Source organism: Chaetura pelagica, unplaced genomic scaffold (genome assembly GCF_000747805.2).
Source record: "Chaetura pelagica isolate M959 unplaced genomic scaffold, ChaPel_1.0 scaffold70, whole genome shotgun sequence".
Lineage (NCBI taxonomy): Eukaryota > Metazoa > Chordata > Aves > Apodiformes > Apodidae > Chaetura > Chaetura pelagica.
In genome coordinates, this window is record NW_009952265.1 from 6,367,260 (window position 1) to 6,381,111 (window position 13,852).

Here is a 13,852-nt window from a genome sequence, read left to right on the forward strand (position 1 = left end):
TCCAGGCGCGCCTTCGTCCCGCCCCTGCTCCCGGCTGCGGCTCCTCCCCTGTAGCAGCTGCCCCCCCACACACACACAGGGGGGGTTCAGCGCCGCGTGGAAACGCCGTTTTAAGTCAGTATTGTCGGCTGACTCAAAGGACATTTCATGTTCGTGTAAGGAAATACCTGGTCCTTCACAGACAGATTCTGAATATTTTCTGTTCCTAAATGGAGAAATTTAGAATCATTGCAAATTCCAGATAAGCCATAAAAAATCAGAATGTCTGTAAAGAACAAATTAGCAATCATAAAGAAGGTAGGTGCAGTCAGGGTTAAGGGACCATGCACCATAGCATATAAAATTGATAGTGTATGAATGGGAAGAGGATGTCTAAAAGATAAATATGGGGAAGGGCATTAGGATGACTGAAAACTTCACCCAAGACACAGGTGTCATGGGAAGCATGGTCTTTCTGGGACATGGAACTTCTAAAATCAGGTAGCTGTAAGAACCTTTTGTGTGACCCACTGTGTCTTTCATGCAACTAATTTCATATACAGGGTCCATTAACTTCCATCCTGAGAGGTGTGCTTTACAAAGAAGTAGTGACCAAAACTAGCTCTCATCTGCTTTTAAGTACTGTAAGAACATTCACAGTATCCCTTAGCCACTGCTTCACATACTGGAAAGTCTATCCCCTCTTGCCATGTATCTTATGGCAGAAAAGAGTCATTAAGTCACTGGGTGAAACCTCTACATTATGTTTCCTAGCTGTATCTTATGACCTCACCTAATTTTCTTCCCCCTCAGCTACTTCCTTTTACTAGTATACCTCACTTCCCCAACTGCCTTCACAGCCTCCACTCCACACTGTTTTAGGTAGCGCTTAGTCAGTGATGCTAATGTATTTTCTTTCACTCACCTGAACTAATTTTTTTACAAGCAATGCAAAAAGAACAAGATAACAGGCTAACAGAAAAATAAAAGAAAAAAAAAAAAAAAAAAGGGGGGGGGGGGGGGGGGGGGGAAGCTAAAGAAAACTAGAAAGTTTGTTTTGAAAAATAGAAGTCCTCTTAACCTCCACTTGTGATCAGTTATCAGTTTGAGGAGGATCTATTTACCATCACCCTCTGGGCACAATCTGTCAGTCAGCTCCCCACTTGCCACAAAGTTCACTTGTCAAGGCTGTAACTAGTCAATTTCTCCAGGAGGAAGTTGTGGGGCACTATATTAAAAACTTTTGAAAAGTCCAGGTAGATGATGTTCACCACTCGCCCTGTATCAACTGTGTGGGTTACTTTGTAGTAGAAGGTGATAAGGTTTGTCAAGCATGATTTGCCCCTGATGGATGGATGGATGATGGATGATGGATGCCCCTATGTTGGCTTTTCCCAGTTGCGTGCTTCAATTGATTTGTGACAGTCCCCAGGAGGATTTGCTCCATGACTTTCCCAGGGACTGAAGAGAGGCTAATGGTTCTGTAATTACCAAGGTTCTCCTTTGAACCTTTTTTATAGATGGCAGTGACGTTAGACTTCTTCCAGTCTTCAGGGACATCTCCCAGTCCGCATGACTTCTCAAAGATTATGCAGAGTAGCTTCGCAACATCAGCCAGCTCTCTCAACTCACTAGGGTGGATGGTATCCAGATTCATGGATTTGTACTGGTCAAGCTCACGTAATGGTTGACACACCAGCTATTTGTTCACTGACGGTGGGTCGGTATTTTTGGTGACTAGTTCACCTCTCCTGTTTAATAGTGGGATAATGTTGTTCCTCTCTTTCTGTTTGTTGTTAATATATATGAAGAACCCTTTCCTGAACTTTTCGACACCTTTGGTCAATGTCAGCTCAAGCTGAGCTTTTGCTTTCCTAACTGCATCTCTATGTATCCTGGCAATGTCCTTGTAATTTTCAACAAGTAATGTTCCACTTTTCCACCTCTGGTACATTTCCCTTTTTGTTCTGAGCAGACCCAGAACCTGCAGTTAAGCCAAGGGGATCTCTTGCTCTGGCTACTGCCCTTGCTTTTAAAGGGGATGAACTAGTTTTGCTTATCTAGAAGAGTGTTCTTGAAAAACTCCCAGCATTCACTAGCTCCTATACTCTCCATGGAAACTTGCCACAGAATCCCTTGCAACTGAGCCCTCAGCCAGCTGAAGTTCGCTCTTCTAAAATCTAAAACCTTTGCCTAGAATTAACCTTCATCATGCTCAGCAATACCCCAGACTCCACAAAGTTGTGGTCATTGCAACCAAGTCTGTCACTAACCAAGTAATAGTAGCTTTTATCTTCTTTTGTTGTGTTTTATTTGTTTGCTCTTTGTTTTCTCCTAGTTTTCAGTGTTTTGTGCAGTTTCCAGCTTTCAAAGGTTAATGCATTAAGTAATAATGCCTTTCAAACTGTAGTCTTACTTTTTAGAAATTTATAAAACAATTTCAAGTACAAATCCATAGTTTCCAGAGAATCATTATCAATTACTAAGCCTCTCCACAGGGAGCATTTAAGTCAGAGCAAACGAATTAGTGAACCTATATGTTTCTTGAGCAAATAAAATATTTTTCCTAATATTATTCCAGTATTTAAAGTCCACCTTGAAGTTCAGCTTTGTAAAAAATTATATTGCCTCTCATAACTACCTCAGCCTTGAATATTCTGTATTGTTTAAATCCCTTTTTAACCACTCAAAGAACAAACCAACTATTGACATAGGAATCTTTGTCACATCAATATTATTTTGCTAATTGCTGGACTTTTCATAAGCAAATACAGAAGAAATAAACAACCATTTATTAGCTACCATTTGACTTGTTGATCAGATTTAAGAACATACATATGAAAACCCACGTGTTCACACATACACAAGTAATTATTTATGTTTTCAGCCAGTAGATGTTTATTTCTCAAGCAGATATTTTCCATTTTCAAATAGTCACTGAAAAGAATCACTGTATTTGAATTCTATGTAATGGCTTAGAATAATTATATTGTTACAAAAAGCTGAAGCTTAACTATTATGCAGTGTCTCATCTGAGTGTTGATTCCTGCCTTTGGGATACTTAATGCCTGGCTTATAAACATTACAGCATAATAAATTGTGCTTCATAATATAATTGACAATATATTTGCATTTACTGTACTGTTGGAGGAAAGAAGTGAAAATTAAGAACTTGAAGAAAACAAACACATTGTGCCCTTTGACCTCCAACATGTTTAAGATTTCCCAATGCAACTCCGGGATTGTCTATAGAGAGCCCAGGGCAGATGCTAAGGAAGTGAATCCCACAAATTTTCCCAGAATCAGATCTGCGAAAGTGACTCAAAGTATTTTGGTTCCAAGGAAGCAAGCCATGATGTTGGATATTGAGTTTCTGCACAAAATATCTACTTAACTCATTGAAAGTTCATTGTTCAGGGGAAAAAAAAAATAATTAAAAAAATCCCAATAGTTACTTTTATGAATATAGATTTTGTAAAGTTCGTTGCCGTTAGTATGTTTGGAAGGAACATTGGAACAAGCTCAACATTAAATTCTTGGTTTTTAAATTTACATTAACTAAACTAAGGTTGTGAGAGTAGAAGCACACAAGCACAGATCTTCTGAGAACCTGGTAGCAGAGCTAGTGATTGACAGAAAAGTCAGATGATAACCAGATAAAGGTAATTATTTCATTTATTGTTTATCAAGTCCATATGCATTGGATAGTGTGTCTGAGAAATGAGAAGATGTTTAACATTGTGGGAAACGGTTCTTCTCCACATAAGTCTAAACAAAATGCCTTTTAAGTATTGGCATTTTGTTCAGTCTCTTTACTGTGTCTCATATGCCTGTTTCTAAAGGATCAATGATTTAATGAGCATTTTGATTTTTTGGTTTGCAGTTAGAATTCATTTCCAGTTACCTGATGTGAAGTCTTGAGCAACTCAGAGGACTGTGTATTCTACTGCTATTTAAGAAAAAAATTAAAATATTTTCCATCATTTATATATGCTAAGAGACTTTTCTCTTTATGTTGCAGAGCCAGAGGTTTGATTTGTGTTCTAGCTCTCAATTTTTAATTACACAGTAAAAAAAAAATAAAAAAAAATCAATTAATTTAGCTGAAAGGCAAGGAGGTTAAGATAACTTAATTAGTTTATAGTTTCTTTGAGAGTAGAAGATACTTAGTACCATAAAGTTTTTTGGAGTAGTTGAACACATTTATAGATTTAATGGCTGAAAGTTAAATTCCTTAAAATTAAACTGAAAGAAAATTAAAATTATTAACAGAAGTTAATTGACAAGTATGCTGTAAAAGATGTATCCTTTGAATTCAATTAACTGTCTATCTCTTCCTTAAATAGAAACTTCAAGTAAAAAACCAAACTGTTGAGCAAGCTGGAGAAGTCACTGCATAAAGTTTAGTAGCCTGTATTTTTTCAGATCAGATTAAGTGATAAAAATACCTTTTATATCTTTAAAAGTTATTTGGTACTGAAATCTCTCAATTTAAGGAAAGACAAAAATTAGAAGAGACAACAAGACAAAGTTACGAGAAGAAATCCAAAATAATACATTATAAATAGGTAGGCAATTTATATCTTCATAACTATTATTCTTTAATCTAATATAATGCAGAGGTGTGAATAGGAAAATAATAATGGAAAATGTATTCCATTGTTTAGAAGAAAGAAAACTATTGAAGAAAATGGAAGGAAATATAGGATACTAGGTAGGAAGATACTTGGTTGTGTTTGGCAGAAATGAGTGGCTTAGATTTGGAATGCTAGTAGGGCAGTAACAGAATCACAGAATCACTTAGATTATAAAAGACCTTTAAGATCTTTGAGTCCAACCATTAACCCTACTCTACCAAGTCCAGCACCAAGCCATATCCCCAAGTGCCACATCTAAATGACTTTTAAACACATGTAGGGATGGTGACTCAACCACCTCCCTGGGCAGCATGTTCCAATGTCTGACAACCCTTTCAGTGAAAAAGTTCTTCCTAATATCTAGGCTAAACCTCCCCTGGTGCAGCTTGAGGCCATTTCCTCTTGTTCTATCACCCGTTATTTGTGAGAAGAGACCAGTACCTATCTCTTTACAACTACGTTTCAGATAGTTGTCAAGGGTGATGAGGTCTCCCCTCAGCCTCCTTTTCTTCAGACTAAATAACCCCAGTTCCCTCAGTTGCTCCTTGTAACACTTGTTCTCAAGGGCTTTCACCAGCTTCTTTGCCCTTCTTTGGAAGAAGAATGATTTGTAGAAAGCCATGTGGTAGAAATGGTGGTATGGTCACAGCTTGTCTTAACTGACAAGTCAATGGCTCTATATGTAAGAAATATGGCTGTGTTCATAAGAATATAGGCAACATCAACTGCAAGCTGGAATTCTGTCACTGACCTCACTTTATCACTGGTATCCAGGCTTCCAACAGCTTGTCTTGCTCTAGTGGCTTGTCTTAACTGACAAGTCAATGGCTCTATATGTAAGAAATATGGCTGTATTCATAAGAATATAGGCAACATCAACTGCAAGCTGGAATTCTGTCACTGACCTCACTTTATCACTGGTATCCAGGCTTCTAACAGCTTGTCTTGCTCTAGTGATTTAACAGCAGGATAATTTTGCCTTATAAAGCTTATCAACCCTGTCCTAAGTAGAGAAAGCAACGTTTTCCTAGCTACAGTTTTAGCAGACCTCTAAAGGAAAGATTTAATAATAGCACTCAGTGACACATCCTGGGGTCTGATTTGGATTTATAAATATATAGAAATAGATAAATTTAAAATAATGTCTTTTAATTGACGGTTAGCTCATAACTATGGATTTTGTTCTCACAGTTTAACAGCACATAAAATAGCATACCAAGATGGTATTTTTCCTCCTGCTACTTGTTTAAACCAAAAAAGTGCCAAAAGGCAGCAAAGGAGATTTCATTCTCACACAACCTATTTTTCAAGAGATGGAAAACCCCTCAGGAACCTCGAAATTCAGACTGTCCCCTTAAACTTGCACTAACCAAACTTAAAACCCAGTTCTTCTCACCAGATTATAGTGCTGTTTTAAATGGGTCTGGTGCAGTAGGACAAATCATTGCATATGCACAGAGAAATTACAGCAGGAGGTTTAAAGGAGAGAAACCACTAATTGCCTTCAGTATTCTTTCTTGAGTCTTTCACAAGTCAAAGAAGATGACTTCATTCACTTTGTTCTCTGGGAGTGCAGCTAGAGGTTGCTTTCAGAGCTGTTGAAGTAACATTACAGAAAGTGCCTTTAACACTCTTGTGGACCTGGCTCTGGGAGCTGCTCTGTACTCTTACCTAGCACAGTGGCTTCCACGGACCTCCATGGGTGGTGCAGAAGAATCTCATCTCTACACCCAAGCACAGGCAAACTGTTTTTTGCATGATAATAAACTTATTCATATAAATAAATATACTCACAAATGTATGTCTTTGTATAATTCGATATATTCTGCAGATCACAACCATGCTTGCTTTGTGATAAGGAAAACAATGGATGTAACTAACTTCAGAACTTCACATTATTCCTTTTTACTCTCATTAACAGCACACTCCTTCTTTGTAAATATTTGCTTATTCCGTAGTTACAGGGGTCACTGCACCACATATCCTGACTGATTTCAGTTTGCATAAAAAATGCTCGGTTTAAATGTGTACACTCTGGATCTTGCAGTTTATTCTAGACATTAAATTTTAATGGAGGCTGCAAAAGAAAACCAAAATAAAAACCAAAAAAACAACAAACAAAAAACATATCTTAGGTTACAGGAGAATGGTGCAATTGGTACTTTTGCTGTGAAATGTATTCATAACAGTTCACTTTATAAAGCAGATAAATATTTAAAGTCATTTGGGAATGCTTCCAAAGGAAAGTGTTACAAAATATAATGACATTGAGAGGAGAGCAGCATTCTTTGTTTCTAGAATGCAGTATCACCCCATTTTTTATTATGTAGCTAACAATTGTTGCTAAAATATCAATTGAATTGAAATTGGAGCGAATATGCATGGAAAGCAGCTGTTATGTTACTATTATGTTAACTTCAGTATTTGATTTTCCCAGAGTGTCAGAATACTACTAAGATCCTTGTGAGATTGTCTTTTTTTCCAGTAATTTACAGTGCATTAAACTTGAGAAAGATAGCTGCTTAAGGTAACTAGCTGTTATAAATTACTGGTGTAAGGAATTAATACAGAGATGGATTTTAATTTCCTGACTTCATAAATAGCCTTCAACAGGACTACTCACAGTGAAAAATACTGAGTATCAGGAAAGCTATCACACTCCAAAATGTTCTGCTTTATGGTATTTTCTATTGTATAAGTTGCATTAATTGTGATTTTTTTTGTTTCCTAGTATGTGCTATAGACTCTGCAGAGTGGTACTATTTTTAGCTCTAAGCAAATAGATCATGTGCTACACTGACAAAACTACTTTTCTGCCTTAAATGGTACTAAAACCGCAACAGCTTATGTAAGACAGGCTAATTAAAATGCTGTGTTTTTCTCTGACCGATTGCTCATAGTGAAACAATAATAAAAGTTGAATCAGCCCTTGACTAGATTGAAGATTGCATTTGCTTTTCCAGTAGTGCAACATTTTAACAAGTGACCTGAGTTTTAAAAAATATTCTGTAGTACATCTACAAACAATATAGACAATATATACAATATAGAGTATAACAATAGAGTGTTAATGTAATTGATTTTTTAAGGAAATTTTATAGCATTGTCAAATTCTCCAAACAATTATGGTGTTCTACTCACAAGGGTAAAAGAATCAATAGTATGTATCCCTAAATCCTGTAACTTTAATAATCTGTAAAAGATTGCAGCTATTGCAGTTTAGCTGTTGATCTGTTCTTATTATGTCCTTCAATAGCTGAAGAAATATTGGGTTTTGAATTTCTGAGATTTTGAAAGATGACCAAGAGTTTTTATTGCTTGTTCTTTTTGACAGGCACTGTCCTACCAATTTCTCTTGGTGTGAACTGTTTCTTTATCCTTATTTTATGCATACAGCAAAATAAGGTCCATTATTCTGTCAAAGTCTTCAAAATTTTTGGTTATGTCAGATAATTTAAACCAGTACAAATAGACAGTAACAGCACATAGAATCACAGAATCACAGAATCTTAGGGATTAGAAGGGACCTTGAAAGATCATCTAGTCCAACCCCCCTGCCAGAGCAGGATCACCTAGAGCACATCACACAGGAATGTGTCCAGGTGAGTACTTGAATGTCTCCAGAGAAGGAGACTCCACAAGCTCTCTGGGCAGCCTGTTCCAGTGCTTTGTCACTCTCACAGTAAAGAAGTTTGTTCTGATGTTTATGTTGAACCTCCAGTGTTCCAGTTTGCACCCATTGCCCCTTGTCCTATTACTAGACATCACTGAAAAAAGCCTGGCTCCGTCCACCTGACGCTCGCCAGTAACATATAATTCTGTCACTGACTTTGGCTTTTCAGGAGTTGCACCTTTCCCTGTGTATTGATCCTCCTGACTGGAACACAGTTGCAATCTACTTAGATTAGATCATCAGATTGTCTATGTAATCACTTGTGTCACCTATAGGAAGACAATAGTCTTCCTTTGGTTCTAGCTTGAATTAATAGACATTAAAATTATATTTTACAAGTCTGACAAGCTTTTCACAGGGACCAGAACAGCACAGCACCCACTATTGCAGAACAGCCTGTTAGACAATAACTCTATTTGCTGATTTTCTCAAGATAATTTTAACGGATGAAACTATAAACAATTATTTGTGCTGATTTTCAAGAAATCAGCTAAGGGGAAAGTTAAGAAATTAAAAACCTTAGTAAAAAAGTGTTTACTTCTAAAAAGGAGTAAGACGGTAAGGAAGAAGATCCCACAGCACTCCTATTGAAGTGTGAATTGATTCAAGCCTCAAGACCTGCAAGTTGCTCAAATATGTAACATGTATTTCCACAAATACAAGGAGAGAGCTGTGGGATAAGACCTCATTATATTTCATGTCTTCCTGTACAAATACAGTGAAATACTGAGGAACTGGCAGGATTCATGCTGTTCTTATAAGAAGCTAACAGAGATTGTTCCTGCCTACTTTAACTTATCTAGTTGAGGGAACTGTGTAAAATGCCCAAGGAAGGAAAAGTCCGGGCTTCCATACTTGTATCAATTATATGAAAGACTAGAAATTAGTTCCTTCTCAGGCTATCAGTGAAGTCCATTGCATGCCTATTCCCCATGGGGTTCTGCTGTGAACTTTTATTTCCGTGCTAAGGCCACAATTTGTCCTTGCCTGCCCCCTAGTAATTCTCAACTTTTTTTTTTTTTTTTTCCTTATTAACAGGCTGTCTAGAGGTTTTTGTTCACTGGTTTGCTTAGGGACTTTGAGGGAAAAAATGAGTAGAGAAGATCTTTACATCAACTGTGGTAATTTGCATAGCTGGCAACCTTTTAATAACATGCAAAATGAATTCTACATCCATATTTACATTCTTCTAGTGTCAAAAAAGGATAAAGTAGGCACAGCTGATGTTATTTTTAGATCTGGAGAAGGGCTCATAGAGTGTACTGCAGAGCCAAGACTGCCAAAAACTGAAGAATAATTACAATCAAGCTCATGAAATTTTAATCGAGACGTAGTTACATTATTTAGAACTTTAATGTGGTTTCAGGAAAAAAGTAATTGGTGGTTATCTATTGCCAGAGATATAGTTTGCTGTCTAACTCTAGGGGTACTGTTTATGTAGGAATTAATGCAAACAATTTCAAATATTTGAAGTAAGTCTATAGTAAATATTTTGTGTGTGTGTGTGTGTGTGTGTGTGCTTCAAGTGATTTTGGTTGAAGGAACTGGACTGGTACCAAACAGAATACATGTAATTTCTCCCTAATTATGATGAATCATATTTCTTTCCGTTTTCTGGAGTGATTTACATTGCAGAATTTCCCACATTATAAAGAACTCCTGCACAACTCTTTTAGTTTGCCAAGCTGAGAAAAATCTTGGGCTGTTAAATACATGAGTCTGTATCAACATTGAGAAAAAAATCAATTGATAAGTACCCTCACTTGCAAAATTTGGTCAGTTGGAAGATGAGTAAAATATGTCTTTTGTGTGTTACAATAACATTAAAAGCATAGCAAGAGATTAGAAGGTTTGGAAGATACAATGTCAGTCCATTTGCTCTGCAGCAGGATGTGGGGTGCAGGGTTTTTTCTTTATCTCAATAAGAAAGGTCCAGTAACAAACGGTGTAATAAAACAGCTGTTTTAATAAGATAGAATGCAAATACAGATAATGAGAAAATCTTACCTTGCCTCAGATGTGGAACGTCATGTTCCTTGGAGCATCACATGGACCATGGATGGTTTTCCCAAGACATGCTGCACAGATTCTCTTCATGGAGAGAAGCTCCTCCTATATATTAAATCCAACATGTATTTTTCACACAAGAAAACAACTCTGTTCAAAAAGGATGTTTTCCTGCAGATCTCTTACTGCACTTTTAAATAAAAGCAAGGCCATTTTTAAATTAAAAAATAAATTAAAAGTCCATGTATTTTAATATCCCTGTGCTTACATTCAAACTATTTCAAGAACTTAATAGTAAAATGGAACAAATGTGTTTAGGCTGTTTTCCTTCTGCCTTTGTTTGAAAGCTAAGACTGCAAGGCAACCCTGCCAGATGTGTGGCAGTGAGCATACTTCCCAGGGAACTACTCCTGCTAGCTGCTGGACCAGCTTCTGCAGCTTGAAACTCTAAACCTTTGCATCATTACAAGCTTCAGCTTAAACACCACAAAATGACCTGTATTTCTAGTAAATGTGTCTAGATATGTGTGCCTGACCCACAGGCACAACATTCTGCCTGACCTCAAAGTTCTGTAGAGCGGTTTCTGTTCTGTGTACTAGAAAGTTGATATATTGTGATCTAGACCTTTCATATATAAATATATATATATAATTTTTTGTTTACAAAAGTTAGTTTTCAACAGTATTTAGAATCTAATGAAAAGAATTAAGAATTGTGATGTCAAGAAAATACACCCACCCCCAATGCTGGCTAGAGCTTGTTGAAAACATTACATTGGAAAAGTTTCCATTATAAATTGCTGATTTATTAAACAAAAACACTCCGAAGGACCATTCCAATAAAGTCAGAAGTTGGAAAATATTTTGAAGAAAGAAAATAATTTTTTGTTGTTATTTTAGATGAGACTGAGGATCAAAAGCTGTAGAAGAGACCCTCTCTGTACCTTATGTTACATGGTCTCATGTTGGGCTGATGATCAGGTGTTCTATAGTCACAGAGACTGATAAGCTCTTAGAAAATGCTCAAAAACTTAGATAAATTTTTTATATATATACATAAAATTCTTGTGTTTGTATATTTCTGTGTAGAGCACTTGTAAAAAAGAAAACTACAGCCATGCTTTCATATTATGATTTTGGCCTCCACATCTAGAACTTTAAAGTTTCTTATTTCTGGATTAGCACATAATTAAGCAAATCCACACAGAATTTTTTTTCATAGTCTCGTGTACAGACTTGAAGTTGACTGGGTGTGTACAAGCTGCAAACCAAAGGCCCTGTACCCACTTGACATGGATATCTCTCAGCTAACAATGTTAGAAAGGAACTTCCGACATCATGTGCCAAGAAACTCAGGGCACAGCAAAGGCTTTGTGAAAGACAGGAAAGTTGTAAACAGATGGAGTCCATTGGCGGGAACTCAAATATTACAGATGATTGACTATCTCAAAATGAATCTTTGGCCAGGGCTTTGACAAATCTGCATACAACTTTTCACTGAATAGCTTATTTTATTCCCTGTCATTTTATCTTTCTTAACGGACTGATTAATTATTTTTTGTGTGTATGTGTGTAGTTATGCTTAGGAATATGTAGGAATGCTTAACATTTTATATTATTTTATAAGGTTCTGGAAGTATAGACTAAATTTCTTTTTGGTTTTGAATGGAAAAAAACATACTCTTCTGTTAAAATCAAAAGAAATGTTGCATGCATTTTGGCCTCTAATGAAAAATATGTTCCAGAATACAAAATACTGTTTATGAAAGTGTTGTGTGCTAATACAGCAGACATTTTCAATGATTTCTAAAAGTGAAATATTCTTTTTCTATAGCTATAAGCTGTAATGTTTTCCTCTGTCAAAGAAAAAAAAAAAAAAAGTGATTTATTTTATATCATATCCATGCTTACAGAAGAAAAAAATAATCTTTATTCATCCAAGTTGCTATTGAAAGGATTAATTGTGATCACAACTCATGATTTTCTGGGATCTTTGGAAAACTTTCTTTCCTAGGCAGTAAAAAATGAGACTCATTACAAAGGGAATGGCAACATGAAGAAGCAGGAAGAGATTTTGTGACATGGTACCTCAAATGGTGCTTTCAGAAGGTACTGTGTTATGTTAAAGGTGGCTAACAACATGCTGTGTGTACACTGGAGGATACACTGGATTTCTACAGATTCAATATGTTTTATATTTACAGCATGCTGCTCCTTAAATTATTTTGCCTGGTTGTAGTGCTCATTAATGTATTATTGCCACTCTTGGCTCTATTATAAAGATTTTAGAGTTTATAGACATTATTTTGCTGTTCAAATAATACAAAAATATCTGGGAAAAAAAAGAAAAGTCATCTTTCTTATTAAAGGTTGATGAATAAAAGAGCACAAATGACTAAGACATATTAAGCACATTATAGAAAATTGTAGCAGATGATAAAGCATTTATAAGTTTAAAAGTAAAAGGTTTTATAAAAACTAAAAGCCATGGGTATAGAGAAATTATGTACCAAATATATAATAAATAGGCTTATTCCATAGCATTTCAATATCTTTAGATGACACTGCCCTATAAAACATTTTGTTTGTGTTGTTTTGTTGTTTTTTTTTCTTTTGTTTTCTTCTCTTGTTTTTGTGGGCCTTTTGCTTTGTTTTGTTTTGTTGGTGTTGTTCTTTACTAATGGCATTAGTAGAAAAATCACTAAGGACAAGAGTGATTTAAATACAAGAGTTTCAAGAGGTTCTTGAGTGTGGTGTTAAATATATGGTCTCAAAGACTACCTTAATAACTGTCATAGGTAGGCTTCACTATTTTCCAATTTATTTTCTGTAGCTGTCTAAACAGCGTGGCTTGCTGTAGTGAATGAAATGAATGACCCAAATCAACTCTGCATAGCTCATTTCAATCTACATCATTGTTTGTGCCAAAGAAAAGAAAGTATGAAAAATGCTTGAAAAAAAAAAAGGAAGTTCCAAATAAAGGGCAAGAACTTTAATGGGTCTTGTTAGAAAAGGCTTAGAAATTTGACTGTAAAATAGCAATGTTTCAGCTTGTACAAGATTATGGTATTAATGTTTCTATTAATGTTTCAATTCAAAGGAAAAGTGTTCCATAGGAAAAAAAAAATATAAAAATCCCAAGCTTTTCTGATTAAAACGGTAAAACAAATGCAGTCTAACATCCAAATTCCTTCACAGAAGAAGACCGTAGATGAGAATTTCTTGCTCAATACTTAGGAGGAATGACAGCTTTGTTACTGAGATTAAACAGATAATGCAAGTAGTTGAGGATTTCAGGATTCAGAAATAATATTTTAGCCTGAGGAAAAAATCTGACCTCATTCCATGATATGTTAATAATGGCTTATTGGGGGGCTGGGATTGAAGGGGGAAAGCTGATCTGTATATAGATTATAAAAAATTCTTCCAACTAAGTTAAATTCTGACTTGTAAAAAGTTAGTGTGCTCCTATGGTATCATAAAGCCATACTTGAAAATTCCTGATTGGTATAAAAAGATAAGGAGAAGAATTTTGTTTTAATGCAATATAAAAGAA